Source organism: Hyalella azteca, unplaced genomic scaffold, assembly GCF_000764305.2.
Source record: "Hyalella azteca isolate HAZT.00-mixed unplaced genomic scaffold, Hazt_2.0.2 contig2126, whole genome shotgun sequence".
NCBI lineage: Eukaryota > Metazoa > Arthropoda > Malacostraca > Amphipoda > Hyalellidae > Hyalella > Hyalella azteca.
The window spans coordinates 274565-287414 of NW_025932412.1; positions in this window are offsets into that span (position 1 = coordinate 274565).

Genomic DNA, 12850 nt, shown 5'->3' on the forward strand with positions numbered 1-12850 from the left:
GTTTTCTTTATAAGATAAGTTTCTTCATAATCGTTAGATTGCATTGGGGTTTCATTTATTATTCTTCAGAATAACAGAAAATATAAAATTACTTTATGTTTTCAGCTGCAGTGATTTTGCTAGGAATGTCGAAATCACCTGTCCGGATGAAGGATTACTTCCTGTTCCTGACCGGAAGGATCTTAAACCATTGCCTATATTTTTATAGTACATGAGAATAAAACAATTTGTGTACCTCTACTTTTATCTTTAGATTTATCTTTTCCATTTGATGCACATTAATATGCTCATAGCGAGGCCAACACAGAAGAGAATGTATAGCTCCCGTCGCCCACTTGAGGCCCAGAAAACAAGTTCTGGGAGCCATGATCGTAGCCCACACACTTATAACTGCAAGCGACGGTGTTGCATGCATCCAGAAGTGCATTTCACTGGCCCTGAAGTTGGCTGGGTATAATAAACTAAAGCTTTATTTATTCAACATGGTCGCCGAACAAGTTGGTCTTGAGCTCATAAATGAACACATGTTATCGGGGTTATCTGTTGGTGTTCATAATAATCCTATCGCATATTCATTTCTGTCGCATTATTTGTGGCAAACGTCACAAATAATGGCGTTTGCTTCGTGGTTCCATCTTGTAGCAACTGTGTGAATATAACGGTATCAAATACTTCTAAGTATTATAGTACTTATCTAACATTTGGAGGAACACTGCAACCTCAACACAACCTTTCCCTCCGCTCACATAAATCCGAACATTTGATGTAACGTGAGTGCAGAAATCTACCACCGGGTTTTACTTCCTTCCTCTAGGTTCACTTAGTTCTAGCTGTCAGCGCTCATAAATTCCATGACAGAATCGGAATTAATTCAATAGTTTATTAATATACTTTTCGTGTGTATCAGGTTCACGCTTCTTCGAGCAGGAATCATATCGCCATTTTCTTGTTAAGTATGCTCAAAATATTTAAATGTTCTTCAGGTATTTATTTTCCACGATAAAAAGTATATTCGTTTGCCCTAACATTACTCTACTCGATTTTGAATTTTTTTCCACCAGTTTACGCCTGAAGGTGAAGGTCTCATAGCATCAGGTCGGCTCTGCAATGAATCTTTGGCCGAGAGCAAAGGCGAAGGCAACAACGATGCCAAAATCTCGTTCAAGAGCGTGACCACACAAGCTTGCGCAGAACTCCGTAAAAAACGTCGCATAATTGACGTATTTACAAAGGATTTACAGTTATTTTGCTGATATAAAATGACTGAAATGTGAAACATTGTGACAACCTGGAGCCTGCATCAGATAATCAGATTTTAAATTTTAAAGTTTCTGATTAACGAGCGCTGAACACTTAGAAAAGAGCGGAGTGTAATGTTATTGCAGTATCAATGGATCATGTTGCATGCTGTTTTTTGCTAACGAAAAAAATTAAGCTTAATTTGCACGCCATTTTCATTAGTTTATTGAAACAAATGAACCAAGAGTTCAAGATCTAAAACTTACGATAATCTGGGGCCAATCAGCAGAAAATTAATTATATGTTTAGGTAAAAAAAATTCATAAATCAAATCAAACTATCTCCCATATCTCTTCACTCAATTCTCATTTTAAACAACAACTGTCAAATCTATGTTGCGCGCGTCTTGCAGCGAGGCAAAAAATTATATCGAGTCGAGCTAGCATGAACTTATTAGAATGTACCCGCAATATTTGCCTCACAAACACGTACTGCACAAATACAAAGACACAAACACTTTCAAATGTGCACAGGACGAATTCACACGCACGTTTACATCCTTTCACCAGCACGGTAGCCGGTTGGTGTACACAGCTGCAATGTGGATACCAGAGATCCTTCGACTTAACGATCCAGATAAGGGTTCTCTGTGCCAGTATATTGCGGCCACATTCAGAAAAATACATTGTCATGTTGTCCAAATAGTGACACTCTCTTTGAACACTGATGCGACTTTTTTTAGTGGCACACTTCATGGGTCAGAGTGACTTACACTAGGCAAAGTGTGGATGGCTATTTTGACTGAGCATGGGAATAATTATTATCAAGCTACTGGCCTCGTGTAAAGAGCTTTAGTGTCCTACCGTGGCCAGCAGCGCCTATACAAGAGGCTAATAAAGTAAATAGTGGCGTTTGTGTTTGAAATTTAAAATAGCCGCTGCTTATATCCCCATATGCAAGTAACTATACCGACGACGCTGTCGTCTCTTCCCACGCGGCCAAAAGCTTTGCCTCCATAACGGGCATCTCTGTAGGAATGCCGGAACAGGTGCATCGTCGTTGCAAGTTTGAGATGAGGCACAAGTGTCTTCACGTCCGGTTATTTAGCGTTTAGTAAACAATGCCATGCAAAATTTTAATTAACAATGTCAAACGATTGGCCGTCGTGTTTCTTAGAGAGGAATTAAGTTTTTGATTGGCAGCAAAACTTGCATTAATACAATGAAAGTTTATTGAAATAAACAAAACTACAAAAATCTATAAGAAGTAGAAATTGATAGCACTTGTGAATAACTAGTATGACGTTTTTACATGATATTTCTAATAGGTCTCATTGAGCGCACGCATGGTTCCTTATTGCATGGTTCTAGCAAGAAGGCGTATAACAGAAACAGGCGCCTCGCGTAGCTAAAACCATTATCTTTGCTTCCTTTGGGTTTTTCCTCCTGCTGTTGTAGCAAAAAAAATAAACGTGCCAAAGGCAAGAGTAAAAGCTTTAGCCTTCCACTGAATAGTGTCCTGAGCGACATTAGCGAAGGATTTTAATGGGATTATTTCTTTCCATGTGCAATCATTGAAGAAAAACTACCGAATTAATCGCAGACTCTAATCTGAAAGTGAATGACAGTTGTTTATTTTGCTAATCATATACTCATTATCTTATTATCATATCATTCAATTATCATCATTTGTTCTTCATATTATTTAAATGTATGGCTCATAACAATAATCCCTTTTCGTATGAAAAAAAAATTAATCACAATTACTTATACACTTTTTGATTATGCAAGTTTCTTCAAATCCTGTTTTAGTAAAATTTGAGCCTTATTAAAATAAAAAAAAATGGTTTATATGAGAACAGAAATTGGCCTGTTTGATTGCCATTGAATGTTTAACAACAGAATAAATTTTTTCAGCAGCGTAGAGCGTTGCCCTGAATTTGACTTCACTCATATTCAAATTCCTCCGAATCCTTCTGTAGGATAGTTTGTTTAAACGTCGAAAATATATTTAAATTTTTTATTTGTGAACAGAAAATAGCTAATTTGATTGCTTTGAATGTTTAGCAACAATTTAGTTATCAATTTCTTCATCAGCTTATAACATTGCGCTGAATTCAACTTCACTATGAATGCCCTCGAGCCTCACAATCTAATCTGTATTACAATGAACAACGCTGTCACAGGACGGCGGCGCCTAGCAACTGCTTCACTGTGACGTCACGCTGTGTATTTACTGTGTGACACGTGTGTAATCTGTGTATGTAAGTTTTGTGTATGTAACTTGATATTTGTGACTTATGTGTGATTTGTGTGTGATTTTAGTGTGTCTTGTGTACGTGACTTGATCTGTGATTTGTGTCTGATTTATGTGTTTTGTGTGTGGCTTTAGTGTTTCTTGTGTCCGTTATCTTGTACAGTGTGCCTTGTGTGACTTTTAATAGCTTGATGCAAGTGCAACTCAATTTCTTACTAACATAGCATTGACGTAAAACAAAGACTGCAGACCGATCTTCGATGGCCTATGCAGTGACAAGATTTATTCAAATCAATTTGAGTTATTCAGGGCAAGGAACCTTGATATCTCATGCATCAATAGTGAGTCACTAACCTCATTGAATCAGCTGAGTATGAAGACAATGAGTCTGCCGTATATGATTAAGTTTGCTTGCATCAGCACTGGTCTTTGACCCAAGCAACTGCATGTAGGCACGCGACTGAGGAGGCAGTCTGTCTCGACGAATTCGCGATCTGCATACGAAATCATCGAAAAAGATCACTGACTTGCATTTGATTAATATAGATTATTGCAACGTCAATTTAGAAAAAAAAAATATGAACTGAATTGGAAACTGAACAACGGTCTTCATCCAAGAAGTTATGATTTGCAATTGTACAATATTCACTATCAGTACATAAATTTCGGGTAAAATGAAAGCGCATTACAAAATGAATAATTGTGTTTCACGTAAAGAAACGTTTCTAGTTTTTTTGTATGAACGAAGCAAGACCGTCCTACATTTATGGTATGAACGTCCTACAAGTCTGTGTCCGTATACTGCCATCAGCTAAGCTACAATTCGGTACATGAACGTACGTAATGAACCTCATTAAAAGAAGCTCAATGTAAACTCGGGTTCAAGGTCTTGGCAGGGCCGACGTACCAACAGCTGATGCTTCTCAAAACTAAATATACTTGCAGCTGCTGCTGATTTCGGCTCGTAAACACATCTTTATTTTTTATTTTTCTGATAAAACATTAGGTACGTGGCACACTTTCGTTTTTATACAAGTTTGATTGATAACCAAAGAATGTATTTGATATGAATTTTCAGCGAGTCACATGCATCAAATGCATTCTCAAATGGAAACTTGTACAAATAAACAAATTCTGTCATTTAATTCTAACTTTATCATTTCTAACCGATGGCACTTGTTAAGCTCCGGAAAAATTATATTAAGTTATATATTTCTTATTCGTCTCACTAACATCTCATGTCTAAATGAAACGTCGACTCATCAAACTTCTAAATTATACTAATCGTTTAAATTCTGTCAGAGCAGTACAAACAATACGTTCTGTAACTATGACATTTATTTCCAAGTAAAAATCTAAGTAAGCGATGCAAAAATCGCTTGTTCTTCCATTTTTTTGCAGATGAAGAAGTGCTGACGCCGTTAATAAGTTGATGGTATTCCATTAATAGTTAAAATAAAGCAGTATTTTTTGCCTATTGAGCAAAATACGCGTCAAAATTTTGACAAGTCTTAATTATTTCGGTTTTACATGCTCTCACTTCTATACTTTTATCAAACTTTTATTCATATACCTCGAATTCCAAGAGGAAATTAGATTTTGGGATATATATATATTTTCCTGGCAAGTACTAAGTTTAGTCAAATGGTAGTTAGAAAATCAGATGCGAAATTCACGCGATCCTACAGATCCTACGAGGATATTTCGAGGATCAATATTCATATGCAATCCTACATGCAGACTCATAATACACGTGTGTTATGTGAGCAACAAGATTCATACAATCCTACAGACTCTATATAATACATGTGTGGTGTGTGAGCATCACTACAATCCTACAATTTTTCTACAGTCGCTAGATACTTGGGAATCGTCTGTCGACTAATATGCGCTTTCAAATGTTTTATATCCTAAAATATATCGCTATTTTTATCATTAAAATGTATATTGACTCCCGCTGTGGCTCACTGCCAACTCAACCGGCGACTCCGAGTCTACATGTAATCAAGAGACCGATCGGGTAGCTGCTACTGATGTATTCATTAAAAATATATCGTTTGGTCGCTCATCAATAATTAGTATATCAACTATGGAAATAACGTCGAAACAATGATTATAAGCGTTTATATAACGAAACAACGTTAAATTCACGTTTGTGTAACAGAACAATCTCGTAACGTTTACTCAACGAAACAACGCACAATATTGACGTTTAATCACCGAAACAACGTTCAATTCGACGTTGATTCAGCGTTAGATGTCTGGTCGAGAAGTAATCTATCTAATGAACAATAGACTCATGCTATCAACACTGTACCTCTACTTATACCCAGTACGCTCATTAAACATGGCAAAAATAATTTTGCCAGCAGAAATCTAAAACTGTCACGAAAGTTATTCTTGTTTCAATTACAAGTTATTGATGAAATAGTATCCGACACATGTATGTATGTATATTACATTTATAAATTAGAAGAAACTAATAACACTTTAGCTAACGTCATTGCTTTGAATCGATCACACACAAGTCTAATGCTCGGGATATTACCGGGTTGAGCGCATGTAAATTTAATCATCAAGGATAGCAAAAAAAAATCATTGTTTCGAAGTCGATTTCCAGTTCCGCGAGACATAAAACGTACACGTGATCCACGCTGTCATTGCGACGAATAATGATATCTTATCAAACACATGAGACAGGCGCATGTACAAAGCGCTATTGTCTGATCATATCGCCGAATATTAAAAGCCTGAATTTGCGTTAAAATATTCTACAACGTGACTATGAACTGAGGTCAAATACCCGGAAACTCAGTAAATACTGTACGAAATAATATAGCATTGGCGGTCGTTACAGACAGGATGTGATAAAAAATTCAATATCAAATTAAATAATACCATTGAATGATACATAATTCGTTTTGATTCGAGATTAAAAAGCGGCAATTAAAATTAAAAGCGGTTTTGATTAAAGCGGTGTAATCGTGAAGCATTAAATTTATATTTTTCCGGATTATAAAACTGATTAATAAAGCTGGACTGAGGGAAGTAATGTAATGAGAAGATAGACTGACTGAGATAAGTAATATAAGGAGAAAATAGACTGAGGAAAGTAGTGTAATGAGAAGATTAAACTGGAGGAAGACCCCTAATGAGAAGACGGACTAAGTAGAGTACTCTAATTATCTAATGAATGAGAAGATGACCACGACCAGAGGCTGACAGAGTGAAGGCAGTGCTGTGAGAAGAAGGTTCGGTGCTGCCAGACTGACGTCAGAGGCTGACAGAGTGAAGGCAGTGCAGGGAGAAGAAGGTTCGGTGCTGCCAGACTGACGTCAGAAGCTGACAGAGTGAGCGGCTGCTAGAGGTTGGTTGCTAACCAATCGCTGTGGATCCTCTCTGTACAAACTACTCGTAACTCAGCTCTGCACATGCTAAGCTCGTGCCACTCTTGTACGGAGCACAACTTCGGAGCATGAGTTGGTCATGCTCTACACGTTGGTCATGAGCATGAATTGAGCATGAGTTGGTCATGCTCAACGACGGAGCATGAGTTGGTCACGCGCCACACATGTCTTATACATACATGAATTGGTCATGCGCTATACGTGTCTTAAGCATGAGTTGGTCATGCTCTACACATGTCTAATACATTAGTTATCATGTTCTACACATGTCTTATAAACATTTCATATACATGAGCTGATCACGTGTCACACATGTCTTACATAAACATGAGTTGGTCATGCGCTAAACATGTCTTATACATGAGTTGGTCATGCGCTAAACATGTCTAATACATAAGTCGGCCATGCTCTACACAAAACACATGCACACTGCATGCCACTGTATTGTCACATATGTTCCTCTCGAACTTGCCACTCTGCACTTGACAATTTATCTTAATGTTATGTGAGTGATCCAAAAACTAATTAAGTCTCAGGTGCTGTTATATCAGATAACAAGTCATGTTTACATCAATATTGTCATATGTGTTTTACTATTTCTTATCAACTTCAATTTCCTCTATAAATNCTTAGGCATGAGTTGGTCATACGCTGCACATCTCTTAGGCATGAGTTGGTCATACGCTGCACATGTCTCACATGTCTTAGGCATGAGTTGGTCATACGCTGCACATGTCTCACATGTCTTAGGCATGAGTTGGGCATACGCTGCACATGTCTTAGGCATGAGTTGGTCATACGCTGCACATGTCTCACATGTCTTAGGCATGAGTTGGGCATACGCTTCACATGTCTTAGGCATGAGTTGGGCATACGCTGCACATGTCTCACATGTCTTAGGCATGAGTTGGGCATACGCTGCACATGTCTCACATGTCTTAGGCATGAGTTGGGCATGGTCTGCACATGTCTTAGGCATGAGTTGGTCATATGCTGCACATGTCTTAGGCATGAGTAGGTCATATGCTGCACATGTCTTAGGCATGTGATCGGCATACGCTGCACATGTCTCACATGTCTTAGGCATGAGTTGGGCATACGCTGCACATGTCTCACATGTCTTAGGCATGAGTTGGTCATGCTCTACACATGTCTTGTACATGAGTTGGTCATGCTCCACACAAAACACGCACTGCATGCCATACATCTGTCTCTCGAACTTGCGACTCTGCACTTGATAATTTATCTAAATGTTATGTGAGTAATCCAAAAACTAATTAAGTCTCAGGTGCTGTTATATCAGATAACAAGTCATGTTTACATCAATATTGTCATATGTGTTTTACTATTTCTTATCAACTCCAATTTCATCTATAAATCAATTAATATTAGGTATCTTCATATCAAACAATTCACGTGATATGCGTGTCTGAACTGCCTCTTCTTGTTGATAGAGGAACGGTCATTGGGGAGACAAGGCTCCCGATGATCGGGGTTTTCACACTCATAAAACTGAATGGGTCGTATATTGTCCATATTAAGACCCACTTTCTGCTGCACTGTATGGGTTATTTATTGTCCATATTTAGACCCACCTTCTGCTGCATGTAGCACTGATACGCTAATTTTCCCGTGCGAACTAGATTAGGATGACCGACACGAGTGGGTATAGAAAGTGCATCGCCAATAGGACACAGTCTCTCTTATTTGTCTGTGTAATGCATGCATGCACTGCTGAGTGTACTGTACAGTGACTGTACATGTCGGCACGATAGCATAGATGATCAGACAGCTTCCATGCATACACTGCTGACTGTACATTGTACAGTGCACACTGTACAGTGCACACTGTACAGTGCACACTGTACAGTTCAAGGTACTCAGTGTACACGTCTGTACTGCAGCACAGCTGATCAGACAGCTTCCATGCATACACTGCTGACTGTACACTGTACAGTTCAACGTACTCAGTGTAGACGCCTACACTGCAGCACTGCTGACTGTACACTGTACAGTTCAACGTACTCAGTGTACACGCCTACACTGCAGTACGGCAGATCAGAGCGCAAGAGTCAAGTATGCGCGTCATGCAAGCCTGTGATGAACATGAGTCCATCGTCCTCTCATGAACCTTGTCTTGTGTTGCTCTTAATTTGTACACAATAATTTATAATGCATAGAACGCTATTTTTATCAGAGCAAATGAGTGAATAATACAGTAAAATTAACTGTCTTCTCTAATTATAACTTAGAATTGACTACTATATGAAATAGTTCCATTATACAATTCTAAAAAGTACAATAAAAACTAATTTTTAAAGAACAGTAATAATAAATACAATATGAAATAGTTTTATTGTTTTTAAATAGAACAATAAAAAAAATTCCATGTGAATTTTTAACACAAAATTTCGTTTCTAATTATAGTTTTTTAAGCAAGAAAAGAGACATAGTTTTGCAATATCCCATCGTAGGCAATTATTGAGTATACAATATAAATTACACAGAACAATATACGTACATTTTAATATTCTCAATCTCCACTACAATGATCGAATAAATGTGCGCTAGGANTTTCGCAAAGTTCAAACGCTGTCTCTTATACACATCTAGATGTGTATAAGAGACAGATATTAATCGATAAGTTTTAGCTGTTGAAGACCTAGTCTTGATATCCATCGTCAAGTATGGTGCTGCTGAAAATCTAGTCTTAATATCCATCGTCAGGTATGATGCTGCAGGAGACCTGGACTTAAAATATGTCGGCATCTATGGTGCTGCTGAAGACTATATAGTATTACTATCCATCGGCAAGTATTGTGCTATTGAAGACCTAGTCTTCCTCTGGCCGCAGTTAATCCACCGATTATAATAATAATATTAATAGCGGTTTCAGCGTTTATTAGGCCGCAGGCCTGTCGCCGATTCTTAACATCGCAAAACATTCACAGCATTTTGAGGTCTCGAACTCGCAACGCGCCCGGCCTCCTTGCCGATTCTGACCAGAAACTGGCGCACAGAGCTGGGATCGAACCCGCACCTCTCTGCTCCAATCTTGGTACTCTGAATTTTAACCACTGGGCCACCCTGCCATCATCATGGCCATCATGATTATAATCATCAAAGCTGAGGCAGAGTATCTGATTATCTTGCTCGATTATAATAGTAATAAAACAATGGCCGGAATCGGCCGAAATAGTTCATCATGTGGCGGCTATCAACGCCATGATTTACTATATAATAAACTCCGGTACCCGACGCGTATAGGTGCGATGCACTGATAAGGGGATTACTAGGAAAGATTGTGTTATTTCTTTAGACATGACACTGCAGCTATATTAATATAAAGTATATTTACGCACGTCATTACCCATTGACTGGTGTAATTAAATAGAAGTTTGAGATAATTAATTCACACAACATGAGTAATTTACAGCTGAAAATTTAAGAACAATTCGGCAGTGAGTCCGAAGGCGCCAGTTTACCTGTGAATGCTTCTAAAGCTTATTCATAATTCATAATTCATAATTATCATTAGTTAAGCTGTTAAGGTAACTTGTGCACATTGGCAACCTAAATAGGAAACCATTCTTTTATCTCTATTCTTTATTCTTTATTCTTTATTCACACAGGAGCATACAAAAAAATTCATAACAAGAAAATGGCAAAAATTTGGAGAAAAAAAAAATACAAAATGCTTCGATGCGAATGCCCATATAAGCTAAAAAGCTTCACAGGCGACATTAGCGATATTACAATCGAAAAACAATAACATATAATGACGATGGGATAAGATAAAAGGGGACTGAAAGTGACTAAATTGAATACATCCTGATAAAAACTAACCTTTAGTAAAACTGATATAAGAATAACTAGCATGGCGACTAAAAATGATATTCAACAAAGGCAATAACAATCCTACCTTAAAAAAATTAATACAACTAAGACGAAAAGTCGAAACAATGTTGTCTTACACCTGTCTCTTATACACATCTAGATGTGTATAAGAGACAGAGTTATGACAGGATAAAAATTACTACAAAGAATGTCATGAATAAAATTGTTGGTTGAACACAAGTTTAGGGGATTGTACAGATTAATATTGAAGTCGCCACAAAAGATTGCCTTATTAGATCTCCTAATTTTTGATAGAACCTCGAGTGAAAAAAGCTCATTGAAACTTTGAACGCTATGAGAAGGAGGTCGATAGACACAAAATATTGAGAGATCAAACGCAGGTAAACTGAACTGGCACATATATTCAGCAATTCATATTCAGTTTTTACCCAGGTGAACGCTTCAACTAACCTAGCACTAAATTTGTTATCAACATAGGCAGTAATACCACCTCCATGGCGATTGCGGTAGATGCTAAATTTGGAAAAACCACATATATTGAACAATTGATCGGAGTCTGTTACCTAAACTGAATTACTGAATAGTTGTCTTAACATTCGCACTACATATAACTATTCAATAAAAAGCTATGAAAAATATGATATTTTAGTTGATAAAAACCTGTGCCAAATGCACGTTATTAAAATTTTTCTTCACCGTATTAATTAATTAACTTTAGTTTTTTTATTGTATTACAAACTCATTCATATCAGTAGGCATCTATAACAGAGATTATTAGTAGAATTTTTCCCGTTTTATTAGTCTGTAATCCTTATTTCCATAGAAAGAGTCTTGATTAGACTTTCTTAGAAGTATGAATTAATTACGGCGCGGTAACTTGAACGATAACACAACTCATGTGAACGCATATGTCAACGATATATACATTAAAAATACCATCAAGCTTCAAGTACCTAACTCTTTTTCGTTGATGAATGATAAAAATGATAAAGTTTTCGTTGATGCGAATGATATACTCATGTTGAGATCAAAACAATTTCAGGCATTACGTTGAAGCTCGTGATTTACACGGAAAAGTTTAAGCGGTTCTGCTGGTCGCGATTTGCACGTCTTTCCACGCCGTAGGCAATGCACGACTGGGGCGGAGTCAAGGATAAACTCAGAAAAATGAGGGAAATTATGTCCAAATTTATTGTCAAAATCTTTTTAGCACATTTTCTCATTTATGGAAAAAAGGCACTATTGTGCTCGTCATGTCTGTCCGTCCGTCCGTCCGTCTGTCTGTGACTTCACGTTGCCGAATATTCATGATACTCGGCAACGAGAAAATGCGCTTTCTGTCACTCACTGCAGTGAGTAATGATATTTTTTTACCTTTTTATGAATCATACTGACCGAGTTAGTCTTACTCATCAAAAGGGCGTATCAATGCTACGTGAATAATTGAGTATCTATTTGGACCATATAACCCATATATTCTTGTGAGTATAGAATGACACCGGCAATGCGAGTATCTACACAACTTTTATGATCATCTTGTATCACAGCTAGGCTCGTAAATAAAGTTGAAAATATAGTGTGAATTGTTGAAGTTTAAACGAGAGAAATGTCCCCAAGCAGGTGTGATACGTAGAAAGCTTCATGATGGAGTTATTATTAAAGTAAAACGCATGGCTTTGAATGTTTTCTCCTATATATAAAGTACAAATCATGTTCCCAAGTCCGGTTGATTATATGATATTATATGATATTATATAATATGATATTATATGATATGATATTATATGATATGATATTATATGATATGATATTATATGATATGATATGATATGATATTATATGATATGGGACGTCCACTGAGAGAAATAAGTAGAAATTTAGACAAACATTGATACAATTTTTGCCTCATATATGTGCGTTCCATCAAAAACCACTTTGACCCGCTATATACATAGGGCGTATCAGTGCTATACGTGCAGAAAGGGTATCATTATTTGGACAATTTGACCCATTTATTTTTCCGAATGTGTGGCATTTTCACACTGGTTCATCAAATCTTATCTCGTGGCGTAATCTGTCAACTGATAAAC